Here is a 24,939-nt window from a genome sequence, read left to right on the forward strand (position 1 = left end):
TATGTGGTGAGTAAAATTGTTAGGCTCGGCGGGAATATTTAGGGTCGGTCGGGAAATCGGAACCACAAGCTTTTTTTTTTTAGGCCTTGCAGCACGATTGTTGGTACAGTAATAGTTGAGGATAAAACTGTACTTTCTAAGACTATACCTGGGGTAGCATTAAAACTGATTGTTTTCTTAATTACAGCATGATTGTTGGTACAATAATAGTTGAGGATAAAACTGTACTTTCTAAGACAATAATAGTTGAGGATAAATAAAACTGTACTTTCTAAGACTATACCTGGGGTAGCTAACTGTATTTCTTAATTACAGCATGATTGTTGGTACAATAATAGTTGAGGATAAAACTGTACTTTAGTTGAGGAGGATAAAACTAAAACTGTACTTTCTAAGACTATACCTGGGGTAGCTTTAACTGTATTTCTTAATTACAGCATGATTGTTGGTACAATAATAGTTGAGGATAAAACTGTACTTTCTAAGACTATACCTGGGGTAGCTTGAACTGTATTTCTTAATTACAGCATGATTGTTGGTACAATAATAGTTGAGGATAAAACTGTACTTTCTAAGACTATACCTGGGGTAGCGCGAACTGTATTTCTTAATTACAGCATGATTGTTGGTACAATAATAGTTGAGGATAAAACTGTACTTTCTAAGACTATACCTGGGGTAGCGCGAACTGTATTTCTTAATTACAGCATGATTGTTGGTACAATAATAGTTGAGGATAAAACTGTACTTTCTAAGACTATACCTGGGGTAGCGTGAACTGTATTTCTTAATTACAGCATGATTGTTGGTACAATAATAGTTGAGGATACAACTGTACTTTCTAAGACTATACCTTGGGGTAGCGACTATACCTGGGGGTGAACTGTATTTCTTAATTACAGCATGATTGTTGGTACAATAATAGTTGAGGATACAACTGTACTTTCTAAGACTATACCTTGGGGTAGCGTGAACTGTTTTTCTTAATTACAGCATGATTGTTGGTGTTGTGACAGGTCAGCATGAAGGTAAATTGTCATTTAGTTTAATCGACACACAGACTGGCATCTTAACTGGCGTACAGCTGCTGTCTACACAGTAATGTATCTCCCACTTGGCGAGTCATGTGAATATCATGAAAATGTAGCATGTATGGAATTTCCTTTAGAAGAGAAGGAGGTTACAAAACCTTATTTATAATATTCATACTGAGGCCAGGGAATAAAATAGTTTGCAGGTGACAATGTTGTGAGAGAAAGCTGGACCAAATCCACTCCCACTGACACCGATGGTGTTAGTTTTAACATGGGCCTGATTGGGTGTCACCAAAAGTCAACATTTTGGATTGAGTTGTAGGGCTACACGAATATGGCTGATATGTGGATTTAGGTAATGTTTTTACCACCTTGCTTGTGAACAACCACTGCACGAGTTATTTCAGGAAAGTTGGCTGGAGCAGATATAGAACCCAACTGATGACACACTTGTCGTTTGTGTTAAAGGATGAGGAACTATTGCCTGGGACAAATGTGTTTGTGGTGACACTATACTGTAAGACAGTCACAGATCACATCCAACACACAAAGTGCTGCGTTTGCCACCAGCTTGAGGAAATCAATGCTGCACAAAGCAAATACTGGGATGAGAAGGGTGGAGAGCGTCTGCCCTATCATATCCCGCCGTTATTTATGATTTGTGATCCCTGTACCCATACAAACATCTTTGCAGGATCTGACTTTTCACTACAGACATATGTATTTATTCTTTGTCTTCCCGGCATATGGCTGCCACCTGCCTTCAGTGCTGAAGAGGTAATGTCCCTACCTATGTAAGATCCCAGGGGGTTGGAAAGAGGGATCAGCCCTGGAAAGATGAACAACAGTTGCTAGAAGCAGCCCACAGATAAAGATATCTTGCTCTTGGGAATTCAGGAGATACTTATGGTTCATATTCCGACCACCCATTGCAGTTTTTCATTTGTCATCAATTAACAATTGAAACCATGGAAACAATTCCAGAACCATGATGTACTATGTAAGAAGGTGTTAGGAAATTCATGAGAATCGCAGCTGTGATTGATATTGGGTCAGCCTCATCAATAGTTACTGTCATGCGGGAGATTGAGTTGATGGAGCAGAGTACCTGGGCTGAGAGGTGGTACCTTCATCTTGGTGTGATTGTAGATAGGTTTGCCTGACAAAGGGCCATCAAGCAGGTAGTTGAGGTCTTGCTTCATAGGTAGTGGTCATGAAATTATCTGAGGTAAAGCCAATATGAGATTAAAAATTTAGAGGAAAATTGCCACTTGTTCTGTCGTAAGCATCTTGTGTAGAGTTGAAAAAATGATGGCACACTGGGAATTGCTTAACTTAGACCATAACATATTTTTATAGCTGTTTGGATGGCAAGCTTTTGAGCAATGGTGAAATGATGGTTTTCAAGCTTCAAAAGTTGTCTTCCAATTAACTATTATTGGCCCTTGCAGCATGAAAGTCAAATTTAAGATTTTGCACCAAGTGAAGGTGAAATGTTCAAGTACAAGCGTTTACCCAGGAAACTGCTATAACATGGCCAGTAGGAAAATATTATTAGGACGTGAGGTACCCCAGATGCTATTTTGAAGATGGAAGACAATTATTCCTACCAGTTGCCACATAGATTTGCAGAACTTGTTACCAATTACATGTTTGCTGATGCCTAAAGGATAAGTTCTAGGAAACAGCTTTGAAGTAATACAAATTGTGTGAAAAAACTGTAAGCAGCTAAACACTATGTTTTAATATTTTCAATGAGAATGCTGGTGAAAGGAGTTAGCATTTACATGCTGCACTGGGAGGAACTCGGCAGAGTACCAGCTAGGCTTATAGTGGGAAGGCCAGCACAAATGAAGAGGCAAGCATATAAAGAAGTATATTATCTAACTGCTGGAGGGTTTCCCTACACAGAAATGCTTTTGAGCAAATGAGATGGAAAAAGTTCAATTGGTTCTCCAGCTATCTACAAGTGATTGCTCCAGGGTCAGCTTCCACAAGAGTAATTACGCTTCCTCAACATGTGCAGCCATACACCAACACTTCATGTACTCACTACAAGCAGTTTTTGTTTGACCCAGTCTTGTCAGGAACCAGGGTTGATATATCTGCAATAAGCTTTGATATCTTCTATTCACATTATGTAATGGTAATGTCTTTTGAGATCTTTTGTAATTCTTTTGAGATCATTACAACGGATCACTTTGTAAATATTTAAATGGTCTGTTTGTATCCTGCATAGAGAAATCTTTTCACTAATGCTAGAATACTCTGTATTTCATTCAGAATGACTTGTGAAAGACTTGGAATCAATGCATTTAAATCAAGAGGTCAAACTCAGCTTCTGGATCAGTGTTCAGTAAGTAAAGGATGGAAGGTCCGTGAAAAAAAGAATCCTGGCAAAAATCAAATAAAGTGTGAAACATAACTTTGCAATGATGTAGGTCCCCAAATTGCCCCCAATGACTTCATGTTCTTCAAAAGTTCTGGATTGGGCAGCCCTGCAGGAAGCCTGGTTTCGCCAGGTGACCCACACAATTGAATTAGGTTTGGACTCCACACCCAAAGCTCTATTGAAGATTTTATCCCTGCTTTCTCTTGGGGCTGTAGCAGCCGAAGTTTGATAGAGGAGTTAGCCATAATAAATTGTCACTCGTTAATGCTGCTGTTGCTACAGCAACTTATACTTACCTCTTCCCCATCAAACCCACCCTATAACACAGTTACCATGGTTAAGTTAATGTCATCTTTTTGTTATAAGCGTTTTCCACCAAAAAGGAAAACGCTATCAGTATGATGTTGTCTGATGTACATGTATTTGATTTCTTCACATCATGTGTGATAACTTCACATATGCCCTTAGGGCAAACAGGATTACAATCATATCTTGATGTCTACCAGTAAATCCTTTTTACTGCTAAGTAAAATACGTTTTGTGAATCACATTTATGGTTGTTAAATCTGATTAGGAGTAGCAGTTAGGTTTCATTCATTCCTCATATATGAAGCATGAAGAATCTAATGAAAACTGACCACTGGCCACAAAACTATCACATACAACAAGAAGCACCTGTCGGTAAAACATCAGAAATATTATATTTTCAATTTCTGGTTCATATTGTGGCATTACATTGTACGTAAATGTACTTGTAAACATTTTCATAAGTCAAGACCTCTGCGTGTTCCGGCTACTTGACTTTCAATAGCAAAGGATTGATTTAATGCATAGCTGAACAGTTTGATATGGAACAATTTTGTCATTTTGTTGAAGAATATTGTTTAATGTAAGCTAACCTTTTACCACTGCCTATGGCACTTGTCAAAACATGACATTTCAAAGACGAAGGAGTATGCATGGATGGTCATGTTAACATGGGCTAGGAGACTGGGCTGAGCTGAATGTGGGTATTATTATATGTCTTGTTCACCAACCATCAGCAGTCTCAAGCTTTGTTGTACAGGGCCTAATGATAGGCTATGCTAAACACTAATGCCTCCACTGGTCTTCATGTTAGATGTCTTTGTTGCTTAGTTAGCGTTGACAGTATGGATGTTTTTCTGTCCTAATGTCCACCTAGGTTATTATGTATGATGGGAAGTGTATGTTTACTTGCTGTGAGAACATACAGATTAATGTAGAAACCGATGATACTACAGCGATGGACCGGCTCCAAGGGTGGAGTTTCTTTCTTTTAATTTGTAAGTATAGACAGCAGTTTTAGTTCTTTGGTGTTTGGTCGTATATTTATGCAACACTGTAAAAGAAGCTCAAAAGTAATTAGCAATGATCTTAAGAATTTCTTATCTGTAAAACACATACCAATCTTACGCTGTTATGAAAACAGTTGTGCATTTACTCATGATTAAATTACTGGATTGTCTGGTCCAGACTCACTTATTTACAGGCCACCGCCATATGGAATATTGCTGAGTGCAGCATAAAACTAAACTCACTCACTCACTCATGATTAGATTAATAGTTATTTCTTAACTAAACTCAAACATACCTGTTAGCTAAAGATTATGGTACATGCATCACACCTGCTGGTGTTTTGTTTCAGTGAAGGCTTGCTTGTATTTCAACAATAGCAGGGATAACTAGCACAAACAAGCCAGCACATGATTTTATGTGGAGTGGTTATATGCTTGTCCATAACCACCACTGATATATATACAGTTCCTGTTGTGATGCACAACCTTACCATACACTTGTTTGTATCACACAGATTTTCCTAGTGCACTTGAATTTTATCTTCTCTAATTCCATGACTTGTCAAGTATGGTGACGTCCATCTTGTATTTCAGTATACTTATAAATTGTTTTATCAGCCTGCTTCATCTTAGATAAGAGATGTGTGATCAAAAGGCACACTCATATGACCTTGTTCCACATAGTTGTGGCAAGGAACTCTGTGAGAGGTCTTAATATGGCAGATTTTGCCAAGCACATCATGTAATTTATCATTCTCAACTCAAGTATTTCTCCCACCATTCACACATAACACTCTGCACTACTGCAATATTAATACTTTAAGTTCAAGCTGTCCATTTATATCATATTTATATGTGTTTAATTGATGAAATTGCTAACAGACAGTTACTTTATTGCCAACGACCCAGGTTTTCTAATGTAAATGCACTTTGGAAGATTACGATCAATTAACTGGGAAAATCTTACAGTCATGGGCAGGCAGCAAAAACCTTTGACTGATGTGTGTGATGACAGAAGCAACTGCAACAGCCTGCCTTGACTTCAGCAGCCGAGCAGACGGGCAGGCAGGCTCTCTTTTTCACTACTTTATCTCGGCCAGTTTTCAGTCCAAGTTTGCCATTCCAAGTTTGCCATCCTGCTGATACCAGGGACTGTATGTTCCTGTCACTCATGTGTCTTCCCTATCGTTTCTGCAGGGGCAGTAGCCAGAGGATCTCATCAGAGGATCTCACCAGAGGATCTAACCAATATCACATTCTGGCATGTGTTCACTTAATGCAATTCTCATAAAACAAGCAGTAATGGCTGTATTTTAGCACAATTTTACATTTAGTTCTATATACTGCCTATTGGAGATAGCAAACAAGTTCTAAATTATTATTATCTTATTAGGAGCACGCTTCAGGTGATCAAAGTACTTTTGTAAGAGAAAAAAGGAATCATTAACATTTATGACATTTTGTGATGTACACTACCGAACACTGATAGACGAATCAATTCAAGGTGTTGTGTCTGACAGACATCTGCAAGCTGACATGGTGACATTTGTAATGAAGTAGATGACTGTGTAGACAAGAATGAGGGAACAAGCTGTAATACTGCATGAGAGATGGTCACAGCTGAGCCGAATCTGTCCCTGTAAACATCAGCCTATTGTTGGTCTCTCAAATCACACTTCAAAAGAAATATCAATGATTGCTCTGTAGTTGGTTGAGTAATTTACATGAGGAAAGAAACGTCTGAATGAATTGAAGAGATGTTTTATTCTGTTTCGACATTTAATTCGATATTCTGTCCTCACACACTTCCAAAATGTGGAAGCCGCTGAAACATTTTGGTCATTAGTATTACCTGTTTGTTTCTTTATCACTGGAGTTACTTTTGTTTTTTATATTTTTTGTTGATTCTTTTCAAACTAATTATCAACATTTTTGCATAAGCTTATCTCTAATTTGAATGTCTAACTTGAAATGTGGAACTTTTTCATCAAGACTATCAAACATTTTGTAATTTAACTCCGGAAGAATGCATGGGTTTCGCATCAGAATTTGATATAAAAAAAACAGTTTTACCTATCTCCCTATCTTATGCATGTCTAGGCGTTGGAATTAATGGCAAAACCTTGTGCTAGGAGTAAGATAAACCCTGAAGAGTAGTGTCCCAGGTGAATGACAACTGCACTGTTGTGATCATGTTGCTCTCTATATGTCATTCAAGCTGCACCTTGATGTGGAGGTGCTGCCAGTTGCACTGTGTAATGGTGCATCACACTGTACACTCAACCCTGCAGGGAACGCCATGGGATGATGATGGAAGGATACTGCCACTGTAGGCTGGGTTAGACACAGCTCAACTCACTTTTTACTTACTCGTGCTATGTGTGCACCAAGCTGCTACCTCTGCTAGACGGCATGAGTAATGCTTCATTGCAGCAATACTACCGGTAACTGTTCGCAGTGTCAAAATTGTCTTTGCTTCATTTGGTCTACAGTTGGGGAAATTGAAAATGGAGCTTTCATCGCAGAAACAAAGTTAACATTTATTCAGCTGCTAATCGGAGCCACATTCCCACATCTTCACGGTTTTAAAATGAATGAAACATTGTGAAAAAGTCCGGAAATGTGGCGTATTTCGGTCTAGAATAAATACACCAGTGAAGATTTGGTAGACATTTATCAGACTCAGTGTTTATCTTTGAAGTAATTTGAGATAAGATAAGCAGCTGATTTGATAAGTGTGACTGTTTGATTCTTTTTGCATTATTCTTATAATTGGTGCATCTAGAGTTTGAAATGGAACCAGTTGGAAGATGGTACCACTTGGTTTAGTTCTGTCAATGATATTCTGACTCTGAGACTAGTTCTGTCAGTGATATACTGAAGCTAGTTCTATCAGTGATATACTAAGTGTATGTCTGTCATTGGTATACTCAGGCTAGGTCTTTAATGATATACTGAAGCTAGTTCTGTCATTGATATACTAACATTTGTAATCTGTCAGTGATATACTGATGCTATTTCTGTCAATGATATGCTGAGGGTACTTTTGTCATTGGTATACTAAGCCTAGTTCTGTTACATTTGTGAGGCTATTTTGTATATGATGTGCTATGGTTGATTGGTCATGTCAGCTCACCTGCAAATAGAGAAACAAAAAGTTTTCAAAAGACAGCCATGCTTTAGAAGATTGTGGATGTTTTCACATGTATATTCTCTATAGCTGACTTTATGTTAAGAAATATACAGCCTCAAAGAATATGTTGATAACTTCATGTAGATGTCATGGTATATTTTTAGAATTAATGATTGACCTGTTCCTCTGAGTAAAAGAATGGGTGTGTGTGCTCAAGTGATATTCATATTACATTACAAAGATTCATTTACATAGATTGAAGACAGAATATAGGATACCAATTGCAGAATTCAGCCTGAAATTAAGCCTGTTTCTCTGTTTTTAGTTGAATCCAATTAATCTTCCTAGGTTTCTTACAAACTCACGAACTGTAAATGCAATTGTACTGATATCTTGGTAACAAAATCCCCGGTAAGTTCAAGCAGAGATAAGAAGAGATGATCAGGTCTGAAAATGTGATTGAGGGCTGAGCATATAGGCAACAATTATTTTTTTGTGCTTTAACTGGGTCCCTGGAGATACCCAGCCTACTCTCAGGTGTACTTTCAGAAAATTAATTGTTTTACTGTGATTAGGAATGAAGTGGTAGCACATGGTCAGGGAAGGTATTCCAAGCATCTATTACACTGAGGGGAAGGCACCTCCACCCCATAGTGTATAGAGGGGAAGGCACCTCTACCCCATACTGTATAGAGGGGAAGGCACCTCTACCCCATACTGTATAGAGGGGAAGGCACCCCCACCCTGTACTGTACAGAGGGGAAGGCACCCCCACCCCATACTGCACAGAGGGGAGCTCTCTAGTAGCCTTAGTCAGTGTACATGGGAGCTCTCTAGCAGCCTTGGTCAGTGTACATGGGAGCTCTCTAGCAGCCTTGTTCAGTGCACATGGGAGCTCTCTAGCAGCCTTGGTCAGTGTACATGGGAGCTCTCTAGTAGCCTTGGTCAGTGTACATGGGAGCTCTCTAGCAGCCTTGGTCAGTGTACATGGGAGCTCTCTCTCAGTGGGCAGGACAGAGCTGTGGTGGCATGCCCTACATCAGGATCAGGAAACATCTGATGATCGCTCAGAGAATTATGTTGATGATTGTTTTGACAGTACTGGCATGAATTCGAGATGATAACCATCTCAGAAAATATACATTTACTTGAACAAATATACACATTTTGTTTTCTCAAACATTGCTTGTTTGATTGATGCATTCATCAGAAAAAAAGAAGATATTTCTTTCTTCTGTAAGCTGAGTTATTTTCAGATTTCTGGTATTTAATTTGTCGTTTAATCATGCCACTAGTGTTTGTTTGAGGCCTAGTTACTCATGAAAGTTATTCTTCTCTTTTAAGCGATAACACTTCATTTATTATCAACCTGATTTGAAATATTGGGGGATATATATTGATCAGCATGTCTGTATGTCCACCATTTTCTATTTCAGGAGCAGAACTTCTAAACAGATCAGTATTTCTTGTTGAAACGTGCTATATAGATAAATGAAGTGGTGACTTGTGATGATTTTGGATTTATGTATTTCCTATTTTTATGTTTTTTCATGATGATGAGGGTGGCTTTCTGAAAATTATATAAAATGAAATTGCTATACATACAAGTGATACCAGACAAAAGATGTCAGTATTTGGTCACACATACAAGTGATGACCCCCTCATGAAACCAGTATATACCAGGTCACATATATAGGTGATGACCAACACATTATGCCAGTATTAGGTCACATATATAGGTGATAATCAACACATAATGCCAGTATTGGGTCACATATATAGGTGATGACCAATGCATAACACCAGTATTAGGTCACATATATAGGTGATAACCAACACATTATGCCAGTATTAGGTCACATATATAGGTGATAACCAACACATGCCAGTATTAGGTCACATATATAGGTGATAACCAACACATTATGCCAGTATTAGGTCACATATATAGGTGATAACCAACACATTATGCCAGTATTAGGTCACATATATAGGTGATAACCAACACATGCCAGTATTAGGTCACATATATAGGTGATAACCAACACATTATGCCAGTATTAGGTCACATATATAGGTGATAACCAACACATGCCAGTATTAGGTCACATATATAGGTGATAACCAACACATTATGCCAGTATTAGGTCACATATATAGGTGATAACCAACACATGCCAGTATTAGGTCACATATATAGGTGATAACCAACACATTATGCCAGTATTAGGTCACATATATAGGTGATAACCAACACATTATGCCAGTATTAGGTCACATATATAGGTGATAACCAACACATGCCAGTATTAGGTCACATATATAGGTGATGACCAACATATAATGCCAGTATTAGGTCACATATATAGGTGATAACCAACACATTATGCCAGTATTAGGTCACATAAATAGGTGATGACCAACATATAATGCCAGTATTAGGTCACATATATAGGTGATGACCAACATATAATGCCTGTATTAGGTCACATATATAGGTGATAACCAACACATGCCAGTATTAGGTCACATATATAGGTGATAACCAACACATTATGCCAGTATTAGGTCACATATATAGGTGATAACCAACACATGCCAGTATTAGGTCACATATATAGGTGATGACCAACATATAATGCCAGTATTAGGTCACATATATAGGTGATGACCAACACATAATGCCAGTATTAGGTCACATATATAGGTGATGACCAACACATATTGCCAGTATTAGGTCACATATATAGGTGATAACCAACACATTATGCCAGTATTAGGTCACATATATAGGTGATGACCAACACATATTGCCAGTATTAGGTCACATATATACCCAACACATAATGCCAGTATTAGGTCACATATGCCCAACACATGCCAGTATTAGGTCACATATATACCATGCCAGTATTAGGTACATATATACCGGTAGGTGATGACCAACACATTCCAGTATTAGGTCACATATATACCGGTAGGTGATGACCAACATGTAATTATTAGATCAGACATACAATAAGAGATCATGATCAAGTTTACAACTCACCCATGTGAAACTGAAAGTAGCTATTATTATTTTTCTGATTCATGTTTGAAACTTTCATATCTGAGGATCTGTGGGTAATCTTTTATGGGCTCAGGTCACAGTAAATGTTCTACAGTCTGAAAATCACTTTTCACACTTATTGGTTTGTCTTTGACAGGTTTGATCATGTTGTGGTAGATAAAAGATAAGACAAAGATAAAATATTTATTGTGCAAGCGTTCCATACAGAAACAGTGACAATATTCTATAAACTACATAAACAAGATATATAATGAATCATATATATATGATGAGCAACAAAACATATAATAATACACATGTGTATAATAATAGGGATGCAATGCTATCACTTTTCTTAAGCAAAGTTTTGGTTTATTTCAAAGTGGTATTGATAATATTCTTTGTTCAGCATTCATTCATACACTGTAAATACTGAAATTCCAGAGTGACAATAGTGACACCACCATCCCAAGACTTAAGAAGATATCTTCAATGGTCTTACTCCACATGGATATTGGGAACTCTTTTAGTAAAATGTATTGAGCATGTCAAAGCTCAAGTTTATGAAATAGTGAAAGCTCCGTCAAAAGTTTGTGTTTACACTTTCTCTTGAAGTATTAATGCATGTGTCATTAAATGCAGTCCATGCCTTCAGTATGATAAAGCCTGCTTTGAAATGGATTAGATCAAAGGTCATGGTCAGAATTCAGGTTTTTATCGCATCTACAGACATGATACTATACATTTGCATATATCTTTACAAATCCTCTAATGTTGATGATAGCTTCAGCAATGTCATGGTCATCTGTGAGGCTATTGTGAAACATGGCTGTATCATGTAACTTGTACTGTCCTGGGACTATTGTCTCAGCTGAGTCAGGTCATCTTGACAACAAGTACATGTTGGAACATAAAGATTATAATTGTTTAGTAAATGGCAATCACAGAGATGTTTCTGGTTTTGCAAGTTCTTGCAAACACTTGTAGTTTGTTCAGATAATTGGGATTTAAGTGTGTTTATTGCAAGTTGCCAGTAATTATAATAGTTGAATAACAATATAGCAGTTTTTGTCAGTTTGTGAAGTGACTGTGTTTATTTATATTTTAAACTGTTGGCTGCAGTGCCGGGACACTATTATCTATTTTGGAAAGTAAGGTACTTTAATGTGAACCCCTCACCAGAATCTGTGTGGTATTTTGTAGACAGTTTGGTGGAATGTGTGCAATATCAGTCTTGACAGTGTGGCTGGACATATTTGTTTGAGTGTCTCCTGGACAAAAACAACAATAAACAGGCCAGTATTTAGTCAGCATGGCAGCCCTCAGCAACTGGGACATGTGGTGTGATCCCTGCTGATAGCCTATGTTCTGTTGTAAACAGCATACACAGGCATCGCCAAATACACAAACAATAGTAATGCCACCAAATGTTCTAATTTTTAGTGTCCAAAGGTATCAGGATACCAGGGTTATATCAGGGTGTTACAAATCAACTTTTTTTTTCTTTTTTCTTTTCACCATTGTCCTGGACAATCTATATGTGTGTCTGGTTCCAAGTTGGATTCATCTTGGGATGGCTGGCTATGTATGTATCTGTGTGTCTGGTTCCAAGTTTGGCATATCTAGGATTGCATGTTGTTGGAAGGTTGTGTATGTATCTGTGTGTCTGGTTCCAAGTTGAAATGAAACGTCAAGGGGTGGATGTGTAGGCATCTGAGTGTCTTATGTCAGGGAAAGTGTCCTGTAGATATTAATTTAGTGTCACATTGGTTTTTACGTGCTACAGATGGTTTTGGAGTAACAAGTCTGTGACTGAATGGTATGTGCATGTCATATGACCCAGTGAGGTCAGGTATGTAGACTTCCTTCCTCTGATAATTGCTGTGGTATGCAGACATACTTGGAGAACCGAGGGGCCAGTTCCCAATTACCTTATGCCATGTTACTTCCCTCTCACCCCAAGGTGTGCACCTGCTGGGCCTGTGCTACCGTTTAGATTTATGCAGTTTGTAACTCTATATACAACATGGCACAAAGTGTTCTGAAAACTACCACCAAGTCAGCTTTGTAATTGTCAATCATATTGCAGTTGAAAGTCAGAAATGGGATTACTCCTTCTTTTGTCAATTAAGAGTGATGGTAAGAAAAACTGTTATATTCTGTGAAATGCAACAAGAAGAAAATATCTTTTAATTGCTTTTGACCATGTCAGCTAAAAGATTTAATGTCTACAATGATGACTAAGTGCAAAGTGTTTTAGCTATATTCTCGGTACAACACAAATTTCATGACATGTTTAATGATGTTCAAGAATGGTAATGTTTTACACTTCATGTGCACCCCTTTGGCCTTACCAAACATCCTGTAACTCAACCCTTTGTCATTACCTATCCTCCTGTAACTCAATCCTTTGTCATTACCCATCCTTCTGTAACACCATCCTTTGTCTTCACCTATCCTTCTGTAACTCAACCCTTTGTCATTACCCATCCTTCTGTAACTCAACCCTTTGTCATTACCTATCATTCTGTAACTCAACCCTTTGTCATTACCTATCATTCTGTAACTCAACCCTTTGTCATTACCCATCCTTCTGTAACTCAACCCTTTGTCATTACCCATCCTTCTGTAACTCAACCCTTTGTCATTACCCATCCTTCTGTAACTCAACCCTTTGTCTTCACCTATCCTCCTGTAACTCAATCCTTTGTCATTAACCCCATCCTTCTGTAACTCAACCCTTTGTCTTCACCTATCCTCCTGTAACTCAATTCTTTGGCCTTACCCATCTTATTGGTTTGTATTACAAGGGGGTAACACCAAGAACAAGAGGGGTTGATCTAAGTTAATGTTCATCACGTACCACACATGCATTTGTTTCTCTGTTCCAACTACTGCGCCTTAATCTTAATCTTAATCTCACTTAATTTGATTTACTTTTTTGTTTAAAGTGAAATTCATCAGTACGTTTTCACTGCAAAGAGACTATAACATGTTAGTCTCCTATTCAACCACCCACTTCCCTGTGTCTTCCTCATTCATCTTCTCACTCCTCATTCATGTAGTTGTCACCTAACTGTATCTCCTCTTTCATCTTCCCCCATTTACCTGTAACTCGCCAATTCGTCTATTCCCTACTTCCCGGTAATGCTCATTTTATCTACTGCTGGCCCACCTGTATTTCCTCATTCATCTATTCCTCCATAACCTTCATCTGTTCCCCAATTACCTGTAATTCCTTATTATCTCCTGTTCACCTACCTGTAACCCACCTATTCCTACAAAGTCACTGTTGCACTGTTGTATCGATAATACCTGCATGCAGTTGTTCCTTCCACACTCCTTGTAAAATATACTTTTCGGAGATTGTACAGAACGGTTACCAACTACCCCAAGGTTTTGCATGTGTAGGTTATATATTCTGCAATAAAGGAAACACAAAAGTGGTTTTCAGATATACTTTATGTATTATATAAATAATCAACAGATCAAAATAAATTGTTTAATTTTGGCACAAGTCTTTTTCACTGACTTAGGTTCATTGTAGCACACATGTGACATAGAACAATTGAATGTCAAGGGGAAGGTCATCTGTTATCTATATCTTGTATGGCCTTCATGAGTAAAGAACTGCCTGGCACCATTGCCCAATGGTACAATCAGATTATGAATCAGGGCCTGGGCAGTGTTCACCCACTCTTCCTGGAGTGCTTGTGCCAACTGATTGAGGTTCTATGGCTGTTGCTGACATGAACGCAGACATTGATCAAGGCATTCCATAAAATGTTTGATGGGTTTAGATCTGGAGACCTTTGATGGCTATGACAGTACTTGCATGTTGTGATTCCTCAAAAATCCTGTGGTCAGTTTTGCCATGTCAGGTCAGGTGTTGTTGCATTGAAAAAGGATGTTTGCTTGTTGCACAATGGGAAGGACGTGTGGCTGAAGAATATCATCTATGTAACGCTGTGCCATTAAATTGCCTTGGATGTGTACTAAGTCTCTTCTACTGGTATGGGAGATGGCGGTCCACATCATTACACATTCCCACCACCAAACTTGTCCACTTCCTGTATTCAGTTACGAGCATCATTCCCCTTGACGTCTTTAAACACTATATCTTCCATACTTCATGAACAAATCACTCTTGATGCATGCAGACATGAGAAATTCAAATTTGGTATTAATTTAGTATAAATATCAGTAAAACTGCGTCAGAGATTTAAATTTTCCGACTTTGGTGCTTTTGTTTTGTTGCAGAGTATATATGAGGATTTGATGTTTACATTTTGTACGACATACTCAGAACACTGATAGCAAGGTCACTTACTTATCAGCTTCAGCTTCACTCTCAAGGCCATACTCTTAAACACTAATCATCCATAATGACATTACAACAAAATGTTCCTTTTTTTCTTGTTGTGAATGATGACTGCAACAATTACATGCTTGATATGGATCTGTAACCTAAATGGACTAATTTTGACTTCAAATAACTTTTAGTGGTTGCTGGATCTTAATTTGAAATAAACCACTTCATTACAAGTCACAGAGACTACAAAATCGAATGCACTTAAATACAGGGGAAAACGTTTGGGAATGTCATCACCACATCCTGTCCTTCATGCTTTGTAACCTGCATTTCTTCATGGTGTTTCTTTTCACTTCATTGTTGGCCATTTTTAAGTTATTACCAATTAATATGTGAAAAGAGGGTCCAGTCATCTGTAATTTGTTAGTGCTGTGGTGCTGAAGTCAGACAAAAAGTAGTGATCTGCACAAGTACTGTATCCCTAATGTACTCAGGGTAGTGATCTGCACAAGTACTGTATCCCTAATGTACTCAGGGTAGTGATCTGCACAAGTACTGTATCCCTAGTGTACTCAGGGTAGTGATCTGCACAAGTACTGTATCCCTAATGTACTCAGGGTAGTGATCTGCACAAGTACTGTATCCCTAATGTACTCAGGGTAGTGATCTGCACAAGTACTGTATCCCTAATGTACTCAGGGTAGTGATCTGCACGAGTACTGTATCCCTAGTGTACTCAGGGTAGTGATCTGCACAAGTACTGTATCCCTAGTGTACTCAGGGTAGTGATCTGCACGAGTACTGTATCCCTAGTGTACTCAGGGTAGTGATCTGCACAAGTACTGTATCCCTAATGTACTTAGGGTAGTGAATCGACAAGTGCTGTATCCCTAGTGTACTCAGGGTAGTGATCTGCACAAGTACTGTATCCCTAATGTACTCAGGGTAGTGATCTGCACAAGTACTGTATCCCTAATGTACTGAGGGTAGTGATCTGCACAAGTACTGTATCCCTAGTGTACTCAGGGTAGTGATCTGCATAAGGGCTGTGTTTCTTATGTCAAACAACCTTTACCCCTCGTACAGATATGCATTGGAGCTGTGCCTCTAATGTCAGACAACCTTTAGCCCTGATAGTGATCTGCATAGGAGCTGTGTCCCTATTGTCAGATAACCTTTACCCCTGGTACAGATATGCATAGAAGATGTGCCTCTAATGTCAGACAACCTTTAGCCCTGATAGTGATGTGCATAGGGGCTGTGTCCCTATTGTCAGATAACCTTTACCCCTGGTACAGATATGCATAGGAGCTGTGCCTCTAATGTCAGACAACCTTTAGCCCTGATAGTGATCTGCATAGGAGCTGTGTCCCTATTGTCAGATAACCTTTACCCCTGGTACAGATATGCATAGGAGCTGTGCCTCTAATGTCAGACAACCTTTAGCCCTGATAGTGATCTGCATAGGAGCTGTGTCCCTATTGTCAGATAACCTTTACCCCTGGTACAGATATGCATAGGAGCTGTGCCTCTAATGTCAGACAACCTTTAGCCCTGATAGTGATCTGCATAGGAGCTGTGTCCCTATTGTGTTAGAAGCATAGGAGCTGTGCCTCTAATGTCAGTAAAATATAGTGAGTTTAGGAAATATGTGAGCCAACCAAGCTCTTGTATTCTAAACTGTTAAATTTTCTTATTATGTTGGTTTAATATATATGTGGCTGTTGTTGACTAGAGTGTGTTTCCAAATGGCTCCAGCATGACATATGGCACAAGTCTGATGGAGCATACTTAATGTACATAGCCACCATAGCACCAGGGGAAAATGTCTTTCTTTGAGCAAGGACTGAAACTGTCAGCAGTCGTAATGGAATTGCAGCAAAAACTTGACAGGATTGTGAGAAAAGACCAGTAACTGACAACTTGCATAGCAGAAGGGTAAAAAAAGTCACTCCTAAATTTTCATTTCAACAAGTTTTCGTCAGTCAATGAATAGGTGACTCTGCCTCAATACCGCGTCAGTGCTTGGCTGTTAAATGTGACATAAATGTCATTGTGTGGAAGAAAAACCCTGACTACCAGAGGAATGTTTTTTGTCAAAATCCATTTAGCAATTTGCTTCCACTGCTGATAGCTTTCAGAGTCAATTTCTCATCATCTAATCAAATTTTACACATCAAAAGATTTAAATGGCTATATTCATGGGTTTTTCATGGTGCTTTGCTTGTTCATTACTTTGTGAATAAAGATGGCTAGTTTTAGGTATCTCAAGATAATGGTATTGGTGGAAATAGTCCAGCAGTGAAAAGACTAAAGGAAATAGTCCAGTCATGATAGGACTTTACAGAATAGCCAAGAAGGTTGGTAGCAGCGTTACTGGTTGGAACAGGGTGGGGGTGTAGCCAGGTGGTTGATGCATTTGCTCATCACGCCGAAGACCTGGGTTTGATTCTCCCCATGGGTAATGTGTGAAGCCTATTTCTGGCGTCCCCTGCCAATATATTGCTGGAATATTGCTAAAAGAGGCGTAAAACTAAATTCACTCACTAGTACGGGGAGAAGCGTAGTTACGATGTTAGATGGAACTTTGAGAAGTAGGTTGCAGTGTTCAGAAGCATCCAGTTGCAGCAGCAGTTCTGTCAAAGTCAGGGTTAATTGTAAAATTGTGTGCATCAGTTATTATCAGTTATTTAAGAATTTTCACAAAGAAAAATGCAGACTTTTAGTGATGTACTACTAGTTGAAAGGTGAAGCAATAACATCTGATCAGAGGCCATGTGGTAGCATGAAACAACCTAAATCTGTAATGCTGTTTGATAAATCAATTTTTCACATGTTATCTAATTATGGTTTCATGTTTTTGTTACATGATGTTTGAAAGATGGTTTTTGATTGACTAGGTTTATAGAATTATTTGAAATCTCTTCATATATCAGGCTGACAAGAGCTACCGAGCCCCTCATGATGCAAATTGAGTGATATCTGTATGAATCATCCGTGTGCAATCGACCATGCTAACAGTTCCCAGTGAGGGTAATTTTCTTGTCTTTTCTGGTTGGTGACATGTCTATAGTTGATGCAGGGATCACTTATGGCTTGCCTTGCAAGGTTCACTCTTCACCAGATAGGGACAGGTGGCCCTGATGTTGATATGACCAGTGCTACTTTTGTTTCTATTGCATGTCTATCCAATGAGCAAGCAGAAGGTAAACACATGTTTGTACTGCTCCTTATATCTCACCTGTACGAGTGTTGTTAAAAATGTCAGAGTGGTTGTGTGTGGATTCAGGGTTGTGGGTGGTGTCACCTGAACAACCATTGAGTACAGCCAATGTCAGATAACAGGTGACAGTTCTCGGATTGTCCAAGACACTTCTCTCCCCAAAGAAATAATACCTGAAAGGGAAGAATTCAATGCAGCATAATGCTTGTCACCAACAATAACAGACCTAACTCAAAGCACATCTCACCTGTTGCCTGTGTATTGGTGGGATAATTGTAAACCTTGAGGATGATGTTATATGGAAGGCAAATTACATGATCTCACTCAATTGTCAAAGTAATTGCTACAAAAATCTTGATGTTATATCATGCAACGTGGTCTTATATTCAGCACACTATTATCCTATAGCATAATTCTGTAAGACATTTGTATTAGAAGCTGTGACTTCAAGACTATTGGTAATCCACTGCTATGCATTCAGTGTATTTAGATGATAAAAGTATACTGTACAATGAATGTCAGTATTCATGGTTGATGATGACACTACATTGTACAATGTCTGTATATATGGTCCATGATGACACTACATTGTACACTGTCTGTATATATGGTCCATGATGACACTACATTGTACACTGTATATATGGTCCATGATGATACTACATTGTACACTGTCTGTATATATGGTCCATGATGACACTACATTGTACACTGTCTGTATATATGGTCCATGATGACACTACATTGTACACTGTCTGTATATATGGTCCATGATGACACTACATTGTACACTGTATATATGGTCCATGATGATACTACATTGTACACTGTCTGTATATATGGTCCATGATGACACTACATTGTACACTGTATATATGGTCCATGATGACACTACATTGTACACTGTATATATGGTCCATGATGACACTACATTGTACACTGTATATATGGTCCATGATGACACTACATTGTACACTGTATATATGGTCCATGATGACACTACATTGTACACTGTATATATGGTCCATGATGACACTACATTGTACACTGTCTGTATATATGGTCCATGATGACACTACATTGTACACTGTCTGTATATATGGTCCATGATGATACTACATTGTACACTGTCTGTATATATGGTCCATGATGACACTACATTGTACACTGTCTGTATATATGGTCCATGATGACACTACATTGTACACTGTCTGTATATATGGTCCATGATGATACTACATTGTACACTGTATATATGGTCCATGATGACACTACATTGTACACTGTCTGTATATATGGTCCATGATGATACTACATTGTACACTGTCTGTATATATGGTCCATGATGACACTACATTGTACACTGTATATATGGTCCATGATGACACTACATTGTATACTGTATATATGGTCGATGATGACACTACATTGTACACTGTCTGTATATATGGTCCATGATGATACTACATTGTACACTGTCTGTATATATGGTCCATGATGATACTACATTGTACACTGTCTGTATATATGGTCCATGATGACACTACATTGTACACTGTCTGTATATATGGTCCATGATGATACTACATTGTACACTGTCTGTATATATGGTCCATGATGATACTACATTGTACACTGTCTGTATATATGGTCCATGATGACACTACATTGTACACTGTACACTGTATATATGGTCCATGATGACACTACATTGTACACTGTATATATGGTCCATGATGACACTACATTGTACACTGTCTGTATATTTGGTCCATGATGACACTACATTGTACACTGTCTGTATATATGGTCCATGATGACACTACATTGTACACTGTCTGTATATATGGTCCATGATGATACTACATTGTACACTGTATATATGGTCCATGGTGACACTACATTGTACACTGTCTGTATATATGGTCCATGATGACACTAAATTGTACACTGTCTGTATACGATGTTCTGAATTTCATGTGATTTGTACAGACACTGAGCCACTTTTAGTGTATATAAAAGTAGAACTTTATTGCACAATTTTATTTTTTGTCCTTTTTCTGGTTTATGTGACATTTTCCACAGTGAAAGAGAGCTTCTGAAATTTATTCCAACTGTAACTATTGGTTAGAAGTGATATCATTGTTATACTGTCAAACATGTCGAAGGTGAACTCTGAATTGGGTGCACTTACAATGAAAAATATAAGGAAATAGTTTTGTTGGTATATGATCAATCACACTTGATGCTATTTGGAGTTAGATATTGAAGATACTGTGCTTGCCATGAACATATGATGAGGTTGCTTGAATGATTCAATTACAGAATAAGTCAAGTCAATGATTTCCTGATTCCGCAGACCTTATCCAATTGGTCATGGTTATTCAGATGACTTTTCAGGGCAAATGGGATAATGCAGCTGTTTGTGGAAGAGGAAAAGAGCCTTGTGATTGCTCTCATACAGCATAAGGATTAAGAGACATAAATAATGAAATAAGGGTAACATTCATGTTTAATTGTGTGATGACAATTATTTTGGTGTGAATTGAGCTGATTGATTTACAGTGTGAAATCTGGGTAATTGTGAAAGATGCGTGTGGAGTTGAGTAAAACAGGATAAAGTGTGGCTCTAGAGCTAACCAGTCAGTGCATCAATAACAGCTATCTATACAAGCAGTTCCTCTCCATGTCTGGGCCTGATATCGGTGGCCACTATATTCTGGAGGATATTGCGAGATGGTAATGAAGTTATGACTGTGACTGTGTTTACTGGGGTTCCAAGCAGCTTCAACATTACTATCCAGCTCAGTCTACAACATTGATCTATACTTCATCTCAGCCTGTTAATTGACTCTCAGAAACTGGACCTCATTTTATTTGTGTGATCTGGGTCTGAAGAAACCACATGTTAATACGGAGCTCCTTTCACTGCTTTAGATGTATGAGGAGTGAGTGAGTTTAATTTACGCTGCTTCTAGCAATCCTCCAGCAATATCTGGACAGCGGGGGACACAAGAAATGGACTGCACACATTGTACCCATGTGGGGAATCGAACCCGGGCCTTCGGCGTGACAAGCGAACACTTTAACGACTAGGCTACCCCACCTCTCCAGATGTATGAGGAAGAGGGGGTGGTGAATGCTGCAGGACATATGAAGAAGCTTCGTGTTATAGAAGTACTTCTTGATACTTGTGGCATTGTCTTGACAAGCATAGCCATACTAATGATATGTTTTCATTGCTAGTGTTATTTCCAGGTCAACATGCAATGAAATACCTACTAAGTTATGAGGAGCATGGGTAAAAAGCTGCTTTTTGAATGTGTTGTGGTGGGTAATAGCTTCTTCTCCTGTTGCTTTGTAATAGCTGACCAGTTTCCCAAGGTTTCCAGAACTTGTGCGTGTCTGTGCTGTTTGACTGTGGCACCAACCGAAATTGATCCTCAAACTGACGGCTTCCGGGGAGACAGAAATCGTGCCGTTAGAGGTGGCAAACATTGCCCCTCAAGCACATATCAGCTATTGATTCATACAGAAAATAATGAAAACTTGCTGCAAGATGGCAATTGTGGAATATGTGTGCCAGGCAACTTATCAGAGAAGGTTTTACTTGCCCACGAACAAAACCTGTTGTGAGGAAACAGACACTCTCATAATGGACAGAAAAAAGTTTGCCAACTTCTCCTGTAACAAATGACTATAGAGATAATTCACATAACTCGTTTTGTGACCTCCAATATTTCATCTGTCATTGAGAGAATCTATGATGTTGGTTTCGTAACTGTTATATTTGACTGATATAGAAGGGTTATTCATACTGAAACAAGGTTGTTAAGAGAGGTGAAGGTGGACAGTTGATATTCTTTCAGTTCTGTTGACCTACACTTTTAAACAAGAACCAAGAGGTTGGTTGTTGTTTTGTCAAATATGAATATTACATATGACTGCAATAAATTATTAGAATTTCATTCAAATTCTGTTTATGATTTGAGGCTGGAGGCATTTTATCTTTTACCTTTATTTTTGTAAATAAACTGTTGCAGACATCTGTGTACAGGTGTGATATACACAAAGTATGAATGTGATGTATTAGTACTACTATGTTTTATTTCATTATGTGAAGTAACAAGGGAACAGACATAACAATTTGCTGCACCTGTACTTACATGGAATGAATGATGTGATGAGAGATGGGGTCAGTATCATGGCCTATCAAACCGAAGATATGTGATTCTTGATTACGTAAACTTGACAAGTAGATGTTGGTCTAATTACAGCATGGTCAAAAATACAATACTATCATAATGTTAACACATTTTCTAGGAAAATTACCTTGATGCTTGGCCTAGGTTGGTGGTACTCTCTGATAAGACACCAGTTGTCTTTGTATTTTCACAGATATCTCCTACACACACATACATGGCGGAAGAATGCCCCATCCTTTGATGTAGCCCATCCCTGTATTATCTCCATGGAGTAATTCCATATCCTTGCCATGTTATCAAACTCCTAGGGAACTTGCCACCATGTTATCTCAGTCCCTAAAGCTCCTGCTATAACCCTTATGTGAGTAAGTATCCCTGCTATCAAGCATCACTTCAACATGCCAGTTTTAAGCCATTTTAATATTTAGTCTAAATTGAAGCAGTTCTCACGTAATTTGCAGCAGATGCAAAGTTAATGAGAAGTGATTGTCATAGAGGACATGTTGTCTGAAAGAAATGTCAATACACTGAGCTGTTTCCTTGCTGGGCTTAATAGAGCTTAAGTGGTCCTGTTTAGCTTTATGTCAAAAACTGATATGTGCCTTATGTAGGACTTTAATGGCAGGAAAATGATTATGACTTGGTAAAGCACCCCGTCCTCCTTTGATTATGATATATGTAAACTGTGTGTATGAAGGCTGTACTGAATCTATCTGTATTTACACTAGGATCAGGGAGTTCTATCATGGTTTACATAGATGAAAGAACCCCAGCTTCTAGGGGAAATGTGAACCAACATTCAAACCCTAACCTGATTCTTCAAGGGTACATGGACACAGAAAATATCTTTAATAATCTGAGATTTATTATGATTTCATCGAGTTTATCCACATTCATGGTGTAGACTGCATATGGAAAAAGACACTGCACCAAAGAATTAGTTAGGTAGCTGATATTTGGATTAATAGGGCCTGTAAGTCTCAGGAGGCGCTACTTCCAGTACTAAGCTGGTTCCCGGCTCCCTTTGCTCCCGCCAACTTGCGATATGCGAGACCGGGCCCAGCTTACTTCTGGTACCAGATTTCCAGTGACATGCGTATATTCAATAACCAGTTCTGGTTCCAAACTGCAACCACCAAATAGGACTTTACTGGACTGGACAAAGTATACAACCATGCTTGGCTGTCACAGCTATTGACAGTCATAATAGTTGGCTAATTTGGGGATGGTTAGATCGGAAATTTGTTATTCCTGCAAGGATTATTGGTTCCTTACTGTCAACTGACAACCATGAGACCAATCATAAGGTATGAAACGTTGTTTGTCACCGGAAGTACTAAGGTCTCGTGAAGTGCTGTTACCTACTTATGGGCCCCTTAATAGCAGCTATACTGCTGAGGCAATGGAAAATATTACCCCAAAGAATTAGTTTGGTGTCCCTTCTGTGACTATAACATGGGAAGATGGAAGGAGTTTGTCCAAGCTTGCCTGCTCATTAGGAGCATACTATTGATATTGCCTCAACTGCTATGGTACACCCAGCTGAATCTGGGGGTGCCGGATTCAACAGTGTACCTGTCAGCACGTGGTTTTGTTGAGGGATCAAGTTTGGGAGATAGTCTACTGCATAAGAGGGAAACTGTTCCCATAAACAGTCTGGAATGTAGGGAATAAAAACAACTTTGTAAAATTTGTTGATTAGTATGGGAGATTTCATGTTGAAGAAGTAAAATCATTCCCTGTTTTGATTGAAAGCGCATGTGTGTGAAAGTGACAAGATTTTCAAACTGGTATCTGTTTTCCATCATATAGAAGCACTTAGCGGGCACATACTGGAGTGTGTCGTGACATATGTGTACATTTTATTGCAATCTGTAGAGGTCTATCAACATTGGAGTATTACAGGTACCCTGGGTAATGTATTTAAGTAATAAATTGTGGCATCCAAGGGCTTGCTGTTGGTTCAGGCTGACCCAGTCTGTGTGTGGTAAATGTGCTTTCCATCTTCACAACAGAAGCTTCTCTCTCTGTTTTTCTGAGAATTATGAGCAGCCCAATTCTGCTGTACATAAGAGTTAGAAATAGGCTATATTCATTCACATTTATTCTAGATGTTTGTTCCTGATTGTAGGCTGCATACCAGGGGGTAAAGCATGAACGGCTGATCAGTTTGTGCTGAGATTGTGTCTGATGAAAATGAAAGAGAATCGATCTTCGTAAACATTTCAGATTACATATGTTTGTATTTTGATATGACAAAATCTTATTAAGTGC

At 38.5% G+C, this 24,939-nt stretch overlaps 2 long non-coding RNA genes across 3 annotated transcripts in view; both read left to right on the top strand.

Moving 5' to 3' along the window:
* The window catches only part of LOC124286533, a 105,904-nt gene that overhangs the window by 69,846 nt on the left and 11,119 nt on the right, over nucleotides 1-24,939 (top strand). The window lies entirely within an intron of this gene.
* Nucleotides 9,160-23,795, top strand: LOC124286544. Its single transcript, XR_006901061.1, has 3 exons — nucleotides 9,160-9,171; nucleotides 16,903-16,907; nucleotides 23,666-23,795. It is a non-coding gene; the product is annotated as an uncharacterized LOC124286544 (long non-coding RNA).

The sequence above is a fragment of the Haliotis rubra genome, unplaced genomic scaffold, assembly GCF_003918875.1.
Source record: "Haliotis rubra isolate DU_JTF1 unplaced genomic scaffold, ASM391887v1 Scf110, whole genome shotgun sequence".
Classification (NCBI taxonomy): Eukaryota; Metazoa; Mollusca; class Gastropoda; order Lepetellida; family Haliotidae; genus Haliotis; species Haliotis rubra.